We start from the raw sequence: 11,399 nt of genomic DNA on the forward strand, positions 1-11,399 counted from the left end.
CAATGCAGCAGTGACATTTCTCTCTTCAATGTAAGGCGCATGCTGGTTCCTCTCCTATCTCAGAAAGGAAGATTTCTGACAAGGGGCTTTTTTGTTTGCTTTTAACTTTTTATCGGAGACAGGGTGATGTCATGGTTAGTCTAGAGTTTAATACATGCTTCCAATGGGTGGTGAAGATCTTTTTTTACTGGTGTTAGTTTTCAACAGTTTATGGAATTATTCCTCAATTTGTAAAACTGGCCATTACATTTCTGCACAGAAGAAATATCGTTTCTTTTTGTAATTATCCTAATGGTTTAGAATGGAATTTGAATGATTTCATGACAGGGATATTTTTGGGTAAAAGGGCCCAGCGAGGGGAAAGCTGACTTGCCCCCAATCAGCTTCCACTTCCTTTTCCAATTGCCACGGTGGTAGCCCAGCTCTGGGTCTCTTGTGGGCAGGAACTCCGACTATTCATCCTCTTAAAGGTAAAACAGAAAGCACAGAAAGCTAAATGAGTGCGCCGAGGCAGGCGGCAAACCAGAAGAATTGAAAAAGCCACTTGAAACAAATTCGGGCGGGAGAGGTGAGCTCCCTAACAAGCTATGGGGCTCCCTAACAAGCTATGCATCTTGTGGGTGTTGAAACCGTGGCAGTAAAATGTATACTACAACATAATTATCGGGGGGCACCCCGTCCCTCCTCTTAGATTTATTGCCTTTGCAAATCAATACGGTGCTATAAAAACGGGGAACCGGTGCTTGGCAGAGAGGTGCTGTCAAAGGGTGATTCAAAGCCCTCCGGAAGCGGAGAGCGCTGAAGTTCTGAGGTCCCTTCAAACCTCAGGGTTAGCGCGGGTTAACAGGTAAAGCCACTGTCACAGAGGTTGGGACAAAGCAATCCCATTAACACTTCCCTCCAGGCCTTGCTGAGGCTGAGGACAGGCGGGCGGGGGCTGCTTTGCGATGCGGGAACGTGCGACGGGATTTGGGGAAGGCTTTGAATCTGGACTTGAGACCGCTTTAGCCCTGAGACTGTGTGTAGGTTTTCTAAACCTCTCAAAGCCTCAGTTTCACCATCTCCATTAAAATGGGACCAACATGGGATCCCTGGGTGGCACAGCGGTTTGGCGCCTGCCTTTGGCCCGGGGCGTGATCCTGGAGACCCAGAATCGAGTCCCACATCAGGCTCCCTGCATGGAGCCTGCTTCTCCCTCTGCCTATGTCTCTGCCTCTCTCTCTCTCTCTCTCTCTATCATAAATAAATAAAAATTTAAAAAAAAATTTTAAATAAAATGGGACCAATAATTTATTCCTACCTGGAAGATGGCTCTGTGGATTCATGGGGTGCCATGTGGAAAGCCCCTAAACCGTAACTAACACACACCAGTGTATGTCAAACATAAGTACAGAATTTTATTTAAATTTTGAACTGCAACTTCGCGGTGGTAGAGCTGCATCTATCTCTCGCCTACGCTTGTGGGGTTAGACAGTTCTGGAATGTGCGCAGAGGAGTGGAGTCACATGGTGATTATGAGCCATTCCTTACATCCCTTTAAACTTTGGAGCCTAAGAAGTCAATAGTTTGGTTATACGTCTGAGTTTGGTTGTACGGAGTTTGGAAGACAAGAAGAGGTCTCCCTATACAGTCCCCACTTTGAAATTCCCGTTTGTAGTCTCCAGACCTCAAAAGTCAGTGGTCTCACAGAAGAGCCCAGGAGTCATTGGTTTCCCGCTTTTGGCCCAAGCTCCCGGCGTAACGAATGCTAACGCAGAACCTCCGCCGACAGCCGCTGCGTCCCGTCCCCCGCTGGTCTAGTCGCCCGCCGCCAACCCCGGGGGCGGGCGCTGCGCCAGGGCTTCGGGACCCAGTGCCAGACCCAGAGCGCCGCCGGGCACCCGAGGGTGACAGCAGGAGAGAAGGTGAGGAGAGAGACCTGTTTCTGGGCAAGCGGGCAGCGACTCGCCAGCTTGGCCCGAGATCGCGTGCCCATCCTCCTTTCCAATTTTTCTGGTAAATGCTTTAAAAGCGACAGTAACGGTGCCTTTGGATTTCTTTTTTCTTTCCTTTTTTTCTTTCTTTCTTTCTTTTTTTTTTTTTTTGCCTTTGGATTTCTAAAGTCGGTTTGCATAACAGCAAAGTGCAGAAGCAGGGCGGGGAGCGCAGCCTCTCGGGGGGCCGCCGCCACGTCCCGGGAAGGGGGAGCAGCGCGCGTCCCCGCGCGGGTTAGGGAGCGCGCGGCGAGGCCTCGGACTTGGACCGCGGGGTTGCAGGGCTGCGAGCCCGAGCCTTTCCTGGGAGAAGCGCGGGCCTTGGCTCAGACGCGAGTCCCGGCGGGTTTACGTCTTCTGGAACCCAAAGGATCTCCTTGAAGCGCCCCCTCCGGCCCTGGCCCCAGGGATGGGCCTGGGGCGTCCAGGCCTTCGGGGGGGGGGGGCCCCCCCGGGAGGCCCCTGGGCCCCGCGCTCCAGGCGCCCTCACCCAGTTCTGGGCAGAGATCAGCTCCCCCAGGGGTGCGGCCCGAGGTCCTGGGTGCTGTGCGTGTGCGCGCTTTGGTTCGGGACTTCACACTTGCATCCGCGCGTGGGACCCAGAAAAGAGATGCCTCGTGGGCTACGGCCGGACGTGCCCATCGCGGGTGGCGTCCTAGGGTGGCGAAAGGAAAGGACCTTTGCGGCGGGGCCCGTGGTACTGGACGTCACCCGGCCGCACCCAGGCTAGCAGAGGCCTGCAGCTGTGGGTGCCCGCCGCTCTTGCCCACCCCGGGCCTCCCCCAACTTCGGTTTTCACCAAGCGGCTCCCCCTACCCCAGGCTCGGGCCAGAGGTCGGGCGTGGGGCCTCAAGGACTCCACACAGGGTGCTCCCTCAGGGCCTCGACCCTCCGGACCCTCCCAGGGACCGCTCGCTTCCCGGTGGTCCCCCATGAGCTCGCAGTTGCAGGGCCCGGGCCTCGGCACCCCCTCCCCACCAGGTCTCCCTCCGACCAGAGGAGAACCCGTGCACTAGAGCTGGGCGCAAAACTCGCAGCGTGATCCTAAGACCAACACAGATTTCTCCTGGCGGCGGGGGTGAGGAATCCAGACTCTCCCCCCCCACCCCCACCACCTTCCTTTCTCCTCCTCCACGAGTGCTCGCGCCTTCCTGCGCGCCAATGCTCCTCCTGGGCAGGTCGCACCCAACCGCCTGGCTGCAGACTGATCCTGTCGTTATATAAAGCTAAGAAATTTTGTACATGAATTTGTGTGTGGATTCTGATGTCTTAAATTATTGCATTAAAATCATTTCTCGATTACTGAGGGGTATTTTTTGGTCGACCCTTACATTTGGGGTTTTCACCCTACTCCCAGCCCTGTCAAGAAGGTTAAGAATCTGAGCCAAATTACACTGATTTCAGCGATAGACCGGGGATTCCAAGGCAAATCTCTAGCTTGGAAAGCATTGCTCCCGCCACTACCACTACGGTGCACTCGGGACTGATTAAGCGGGAACTCCTAGGAGGAGGAGGAAAGCGAACAGAGGACAGTCCCTCGCTTGCGGGTGAAGGTCCTGGTGACTGAGTGTCCTCGTCGGCCCGTGAAGACTCATGAACCCTGTGGGGACAGCCAGACAGGTGGCCCCAATGAGCTTCCTGGGCTTCCGTTTCTTAGGTGTTTGAAGACAAACTCAAAACTAAATGAGACAACTTCCGCAGAAGAGCAACCACAGCTTGCCAGAGCACTTCCTCTCACAAAGCAGCGTCAGTTTTGAAGATGTCACCTAATTACACTTAAAGCAATTGCCACATTTCAGATGATCCAACCTTCCAGCAACCAAGTGCTCCCAGACCCCTCTGGTGATTGCTAGAGCACGCCCTGTCTTCCCTCTTCAGGAACCAGAGCTGTCTGTTTGGTGACAATCTATCAGTGTCTTTGTCGGGAGGTTTGGGAGACCGAGGTGGGGGAAGACACAGGCAGGAAGTAGTCCTCCAAGGTCTCTGCCACCAGCTCCCACTGCAAGTCACCCCAAAAGCCATCGACGGTAACTCATCCTATTCTTTGTAAAGGGCAAAATATACCCAGTAGCATCTCGGTTCCTTTTCCATGCGAGCATGCCCCAGAAGCCTTGAAGTCTATGCTATGCCAGGGAGCAAAGATGTATGCATCTAACACAAGATAAGGAATGCAGAATATTTGTTCAGTCATCCAATATTGCCTAGTACTTACTCTGGGCTGGATAATGTGCTGGGTTCTAGGAAGTGACCAGTAATCAGAACCCTAATATTACTGCCTCATGCAACTCACAGTCTGGTGGGAGACATCAATAATAAGCATATAAAAGCCATAAGAAATAGAAATTGTGACAAAGACTTGAGGAAACAAGTCACTAATCCAATCTACTTGTGGGCATTCATTTATCCTGGACCAGACACTGGCTTGTTGGGGTGAGGTTAGCATTGGACAATTCGAATACCGTCCTCGTCCCTCCAGGTTTCAAAGCCCAGCTAGAGATGTATTTTTAAAAAGCACCAACATGAAGAATATATATTACATTCTCCTCAACCCTGAGCTCTTAGAATGAAGAGGCATAATGGCTTAATGTTAATAAAATAAAGCAGAATAAACAACTCTAATAAAAAATCCTGGCAGAAGAAAAGTGTTGAGGTCTGGCAACAGAAACGCTGGTTTGGAGCAAGCTGTGCTGACTCCTTTTCCACTCTTGTGAAACGTGGTTACTGATGGTAACATCTACATCGAGAGTTGGATGTGAAGATTAAATGGTGTAATATTGGTTTGGTGTGAGGACAAAGGACTTCATAGGCATTCCTACTGGTCAACTCTGGATCTTGGGAAAAACCTCCACGCCGATTTAGGGATGATACAGATTAAATGTGATCAAGAAATGTGTTCAAAAGCCCCAATTTCCACCCTCCACTCAAATAATGTAAGAAACAGCTTTGTCTCTGAGGTCTGTAGAGGCTCTGGGTCCCAGTTCCGTTGTGGGAGAAAAGCCCATGTGCCAACCAGGAGGAAAGCATCTTGGCAGATGCTCAGACACGCAGCCTCACTACTGTGAACGCCCTTTCTAGAAAGGCTGGAGGCCCACAGTCGGCCTCTCTGCTGCATTTTCTTCCATTAACTCACCTATTTTAAGGCGTTTTGCATACATTTCAAGTCCTGGAAGCCAGTTTTCCAATGCATTACAAAGAGCTTCTGTTGTGCGCTTAGTATGTGCCAGGAGTGGCACTAGGCTTCCCAAGAAACGTGGACTGTGGATACTATCAATCGGTAGCATTATCGTGTGCATTTTGAAGTTGCAGAAAATGAGTCTCGGAAGACTAGCTCACTTGTTCAAGGGCACACGGATAATTTCATGGTGGAGCAGGAGGCGACCCCGGGCTGTGTGACCCGATTTCTCCTCAATCTTCACCTTTACCCCGTATCGACTTCTACCACTAACTTGGTTGGTTTCCTGTTCTGGAGGCCGAGGCAGTTCGGAGGAAAGGGCTCAATTTTCTTGGGCTGTTTGTAAATAGCAGCCCCAGGGCCCGGAAACACGTGCATGTCTTTGTTCTCCGCCCGACGCGCCCGGGATCGTGGGTCCTGCACGCGTGGGCCGCGGTGCCCCGCATGCCCACGGCCCGCCCCCAAGGCGCGCAAAGCGGAAAGCGGGCCACATAAAAGGGCTTTCGGGGTCTCGCGTGGACCGCGGGACCAGGCGGCCTCGGTAATTTTCTTTTTCTGGGGGTAATTACCGAGTAATCTGTAGGTTGGGCGGCAGCGGTGGCGGTGGGCGGGGTCGCGGGGGTCGCGAGGGAGGCGGGGCGGGCGGGGAGGCCGCGCTCTGCTGGGCCCGAGCCTGAGCAGGTTCTGCTAACCCGCACCCCAACCCCAACCCCCAACCCCCAGCTTTTGGAGGCAGACTGCCAAGGTTTGGAGGTTCGAGGCCGGGTTTGTCATTCGCCTGCGGTGCGTGCGCTCTGGGCTGCGTGGATTGCGCTGAGCCTCAGTGTCCGCCGCAGGGGAGGGAGGGGTTCGCACGTGCCGGGCGCTGGCCGAGCGCCCCGGGGGCCGCGCCCCGGGTTAGGGGGCGAGACGGGGGGAGCGGGGACTCTCCGCGCCCCAGCAGCGCCGACGCGCACCCAGCCAAGGGGCTTGCGGGGCGCACACCCGCTCCCCCGAGGCTGCGCTCTGCGGGTTTCCCCCTCCAGCCCAGCCCCTCCCCTCCCCTCCCAGACCTCGGAGGGGCCAGGCCAGACCCGAGCGGAGGGGACGGCGGCGCTGCACGGCCGGGTCCCCTCGGCCCCACCACTTGGGGACCTAGCGGCGGATCCCAGCCCCTCCTAGGCCCTTCCCCCCAGGGCCAGGCTGTGGGGTCCCTGCGAACAGCTGACCCGGACCCGCCGACCCGCTTCTCCGCCGGGGCCCTGCTCCCACGCACGCGGTTCCCAGCCCGGGCGCGAGGCCGCAGACGGCGCCCCGGGGCTCCGCCGCCGCCCGGGGCCGGGACCCAGACGTCCGAGTGAGAGCCCCGCCACCGCCGGTCCCGCTCGGTCGGCGCGGCGAGGGGCGCTGGCGGCGGCGGCGGGGGCTCCCCCTGTAATCAGGGTCATTATCAGACTCGGCTTGCAGGATGGCGCCGGCGGAGCTTTACCCCCATTAGCGCAGGGCGGGGTGGGGGCTGGGCCCCCAGATCGCAGCCTGTCGGGCCGCAGCTGCAGGGCATCTGGGGCGCTGGGAGTCAGGAGTCAGGCCGCGGCCAGGGTCTGGCTCAGGCCGTCTCAACCCAGCTCCCAGCTCCCAGCGCCCAACTTCACCCTTCCTGGCTCTGGGACGTGGGGGCAAAAGCACCGCACTTCCCCGAACCTCGGTCTCTCATCTGTAAAATGGGTCCGGAAAGATCCTTGTCTCCAGGTCGTGGTGAAGATTCACTGTGTCAAGAGTAACTAGGATGATACACCTCTTTAAGTGTTATGTGGACGACCTGGCCCGCGGGAACGGTGTGACTACTGTTGTTACACTAGATATGTGCCTGCCTTTCTTTCTTTCTTTTTTTTTTTTTTTAAGCCCCTTTTCTCTTTTTTCATTAAAAAGGAGGGGAAGAGAGAGACCAAGGTTGAATAAAGTGTCAAAGAAGTCCAAGATTGCTTACAGACTTGCTGGGTTTTTAAAAAAGATTTTATTTATTTATTCATGAGAGAGAGAGAGAGAGACAGGCAGAGGGAGAAGCAGGCTCCATGCAGGGAGCCCAATGTGGGACTCGATCCCAGGACCCTGGGATCACACCTGGGCAGAGGGCAGGCACCAAACCACTTAAGCCACCCAGGTGTCCCTGACTTGCTGGTTTTATTCACGACTGACCGGGTTCCAGCTTTCACCTGTATCACTGGATAACGGATATGACTTTGGGCATTCTATTTCATCTCTCTGTGCCTCGCTTGCCTTAGCTGTGAAATGGAAGAAGTACTAACACTTGCACTATTGCACTGTTGTGCACACAAATGAGTTCAGGCCTGTAGAATGCTGAGCGGGGAGTAGGCTCCTCCGGCACAGGTTGTTACTTGTCTTTTGTTTTGTTTTGGTTTTTGGTTTTTAAGATTTTATTTATTTATTCATGAGAGATGCAGAGACAGGGAGAGACATAGGCAGAGGGAGAGGCAGGCTCCACGCAGGGAGCTCTGTAGGGGACTGGGACTCTCCTTAGGATCAAGCCCTGAGAAGGAGGCAGAGACGCTCAAATGCTGAGCCACACAGGCATCCCAGGGTGTTACTTGTTATTAGCAAAATATTTTTATAAACCAATTTTCCTTCCTTCCTCCCTTCCTTCCTTCCTTCCTTCCTTCCTTCCTTCCTTCCTTCCTTCCTTCCTTCCTTCCTTCCTTCTTCCCTCCCTCCCTCCCTCCCTCTCTCTCTCTCTCCCTATAACAGGTAAAACTGTCTTCTGATCCTAAGGGATATTTCTGGGGAGGGGAAGAGGTGGCAGGCTCAGGTTCAGAGCTGAATATCAGGCTGGAAACGCCAGGGAAAGGGACTGTGAATCACTGCACAGTGTCTTCTAGCCTCCAGAGTTTCCTCTTTGCAGTCCCATCACAATGCCCTATTGACACTGTCCATTTAAGATAAAAGGCAGACAGCAAAATCAGTCACTACTATTTTCAGATGGCTGCTAAAAAATTAGCACTTGCAGCAAACCCAGTGTCATCAGGTCGTTTCTAATCAGTAAAGTGTAATTAGCAATGCAAGACTAATTATTAAAGTGACCAGCCAAGTAGTGAATGTTTGTAAATGGTTCTTAAGTGGGATGTGCTTGGGCACAGAGCCCAATGCTTAAGGACTTGTACTCAGCTTCAGCCAGTGCTGGCCCCAGCTCTCTTGCTTCCCCCAAAGCCTAGTCCTGCTTTTGGATTGACTTTCTTCCTCTGGTGTGTAAACAAATGACTCATAATAATGATTAACTCATTTCAAGTGCTTGTATGTGCCTGGCAATGTCCTAGCTACCTTACCTGTACTATCTCATTTGATCTTCCCCATTTTGCAGATAAGGAAACTAAGGCAAAATGAGGTTCTGAAACTTACTATCAATCACACTGCTGAGAGGTGGTGATAAGTTGGAATTCTCGTCTAACTTTTCCTAAAGGTATGTCTCCATCTCCCAGCTCTTTTGGTCTCTACTCTTCTCCAGTTCCAAAAGCCCTTCAAAGAAGATGACAACTCAGTGAGTCTAGAGGAAAACGAACAAACCAACCAACCTCAGGATGTTCTCTGCTTCTAAGGAAGCACCCAGGAGTACAGGCCACAATATCTGATAGGGGGTTGAGAGCCTTTACTAGTCAGAATGACTTCTTATCAGTCTCTTATCCTTTGAGCCATGATTATTCTTTTATTAAATGATTGCATGCTTCTTACAGTGTGTATGACTGTAGTGAGACCTAGTGTACCAAAGCCTGTGGTAGATGCTTTTAGGTACATAGTTTTGTGGTAAAATAAATTTCATAAATTTTATTTTATAATAAATACTGCCTACTTCGCAGGGCTTTTGTGATGATCCAATGAGCCAAATCATTTGGAAATATTAAAAAATAAGAGCTTATTAGAACTATTATTTATTTTAAGCATTTTGAAAAAAAATACATTTCTTTGGACAGTGATCTTCTTCAATCTGTGGTTCAAAGTCTACCTGAATCTGAAGCACTTAAGAATTTTGGGGACGCCTGGATGGCTCAGTGGTTGAGCGTCTGCCTTTGGCTCGGGTCCTGATCCTGGCTGGGGTCCTGGGATCAAGTCCTGCATGGGGCTCCCAGCAGGAAGCCTGCTTCTCTCTGCCTATGTCTCTACTTCTCTCTCTGTGCCTCTCATAAATAAATAAAATAAAATAAAAGAATTTTGTGTATTTCTTGGCTTCATCCAGAGTGACTAGACTCAGAACCCCTGGTGCCTATCAGCGTGAGGTGGGGTGAGGTAGAAGGGTGGAGTTGAATATGTTTCTAAATCAAGCACCCCAACAAGATTTTGAACAACTAGTGCTCTTTATGTCTTAATGGCACTCCAGTCTTCCTATTGGCCACATCTAGCTTTATTTAGATTTGACCAGAGTGAAAGAGAAACAAGGACTTCTCATCTCTTCTTAGAATAATCAAAAAGGCTTACATTGAAACCTATAGCTTTTATGATTTCCCACCACACTGTTAATCAGAAAGGGTGGCTTCTGGTTCTGATACGTCTGTTGTTTTTTTCAGAGGTGAACACTGGAAAAACATGACTGATTCTGTGCAACTTGGAAAAGGAAAAGTCATCAGCAAGTCCCATCCTTACCACACACAAATACATTACAGAGAGGGCCAAGCTGGAGGTGAGGTCTTTAGTTTGGATTGCTGAATGACAGGGACCAGGTCATTTCAGAATGTTTGAAAAGACAAGCAGAGTCACTAAAATCCCCCTCTTTCCCTATTTGTGGATGAGGAAATTGAAAATTGAAACTTGAGTCATGGGGCAGCCCTGGTGGCTCAGCGGTTTAGTGCCCCCTTCAGCCTAGGGCGTGATCCTGGAGACCCAGGATCGAGTCCAATGTCAGGCTCCCTGCATGTAGCCTGCTTCTCCCTCTGCCTCTCTCTCTGTGTGTCTCTCATGAATAAATAAATAAAATCTTTAAAAAGAAAGAAAGAAACTTGAGTCACAAAGTGACATGCCCAAAATCACACTGCTGGCCATATATCTTTGAACCCAGGTTGGCTGACTTTGAATTAATGATGACCCCTTTGACAGGAGCTCTCTTTTGGAGAAGAAAGGCCTTCTCATTATCTATTATTGGTTTCCTGATTGATGTAACTACACTTTCTGAGTTGTGGCCCATGCATATCTGGCTTTTGGGGGATGATGGTGAAGACCACACAACTTCTCTAAGAATTGAAACTGAATTCTACAGCATGGCTTCATTTGGCCATGAGCAGGGAAGAGTTTTGCCCTTGGCACCAAGGATTTCACCTCAGAAGAGTTCTTTGTTATCTGGGTTACACAACAGTCATCTTTGGATTTTAAGGTTGACTGACCTGCAGGATCCATGTGCTCTTTTGATTTTTAGGGGGGCAGGGACAGATTTACATATGACCAGATAGAATAAAAGTATTTGAAACAAATTTTTAAGAAAAGGGGGTTGAAACAATGTGTGCATCAATTAAGATTTTATGTTTCAAACAGTGGGAAAACCTTATCCATCTAGTTTAAACAATAAAAGAAATTTGTTACCCCACCCATTTAAATAGCTTAGATATAGCTTCTGGTGAAGTGCCATCCAAGGCTCAAAGGAAGTCTCCATTTCTCATCTCTAGGCTTCATACTGTTAGTTCTATTTTCAGGCAGGCTTTCTTTCTCTTGGGGTCACAAGATGGCTATCATGGCTACATTCTGACTTGTTTGCACCCATTAGGGTCTCTCTCCTTCGGTAGCATCTATAGAGAAATGAGTCCAGGAAGTATCTTTACATTCATTGGAACTGGTTTAGGATCATGTGTCTTGACCATGATCAAAGGAATGGCTTAACCAAATCAGGGATCCATCCACCCATGGAGTTTGGGGATAGTAGAAAGAAGTCCTCTAGAAACATGGCTGCTCAAAGACCAGCAAAGGGGTGACTTCATTAAGGAGAAATGGGATTACCATTGGCATCCTGGAGCTTCAGAAACTTTGCTTGAGAAGATTTTTGTTCTTTTCAGGAAACCTGGCTTATGTTTCCCACATGAAGCTTTGTAGAATACAGGTGGCTTCAGATGTTGCCTGTTTTTGCACATCCCCAGAACTAAGAATGGCTTTCACATTTTCAAATGGTTAGGGAAAAAAATCAAAGGAAAAATAAGATTTTGTGACATGTGAAAATTTTATGAATTCAAATTTCAGTGTCCACAAATAAAGTTTTATTTCTGGCTTTGGCAAACTTTCTTCTGTAA

At 50.5% G+C, this 11,399-nt stretch overlaps 1 long non-coding RNA gene across 2 annotated transcripts; it reads left to right on the top strand.

Annotated features, from left to right (window-relative positions):
- The first annotated feature begins 1,564 nt into the window (after nt 1-1,564).
- LOC111098821 lies at nt 1,565-9,794 on the top strand. 2 transcript variants are annotated; one of them, XR_005369227.1, is made up of 3 exons: nt 1,565-1,904; nt 8,498-8,596; nt 9,696-9,794. It is a non-coding gene; the product is annotated as an uncharacterized LOC111098821 (long non-coding RNA). The 2 variants fall into 2 exon arrangements; XR_005369226.1 differs by lacking the exon at nt 9,696-9,794 and adding an exon at nt 9,105-9,273.
- The last annotated feature ends 1,605 nt before the right edge of the window (nt 9,795-11,399 follow it).

The sequence above is a fragment of the Canis lupus genome, chromosome 14, assembly GCF_011100685.1.
Source record: "Canis lupus familiaris isolate Mischka breed German Shepherd chromosome 14, alternate assembly UU_Cfam_GSD_1.0, whole genome shotgun sequence".
Taxonomy (NCBI): Eukaryota; Metazoa; Chordata; class Mammalia; order Carnivora; family Canidae; genus Canis; species Canis lupus.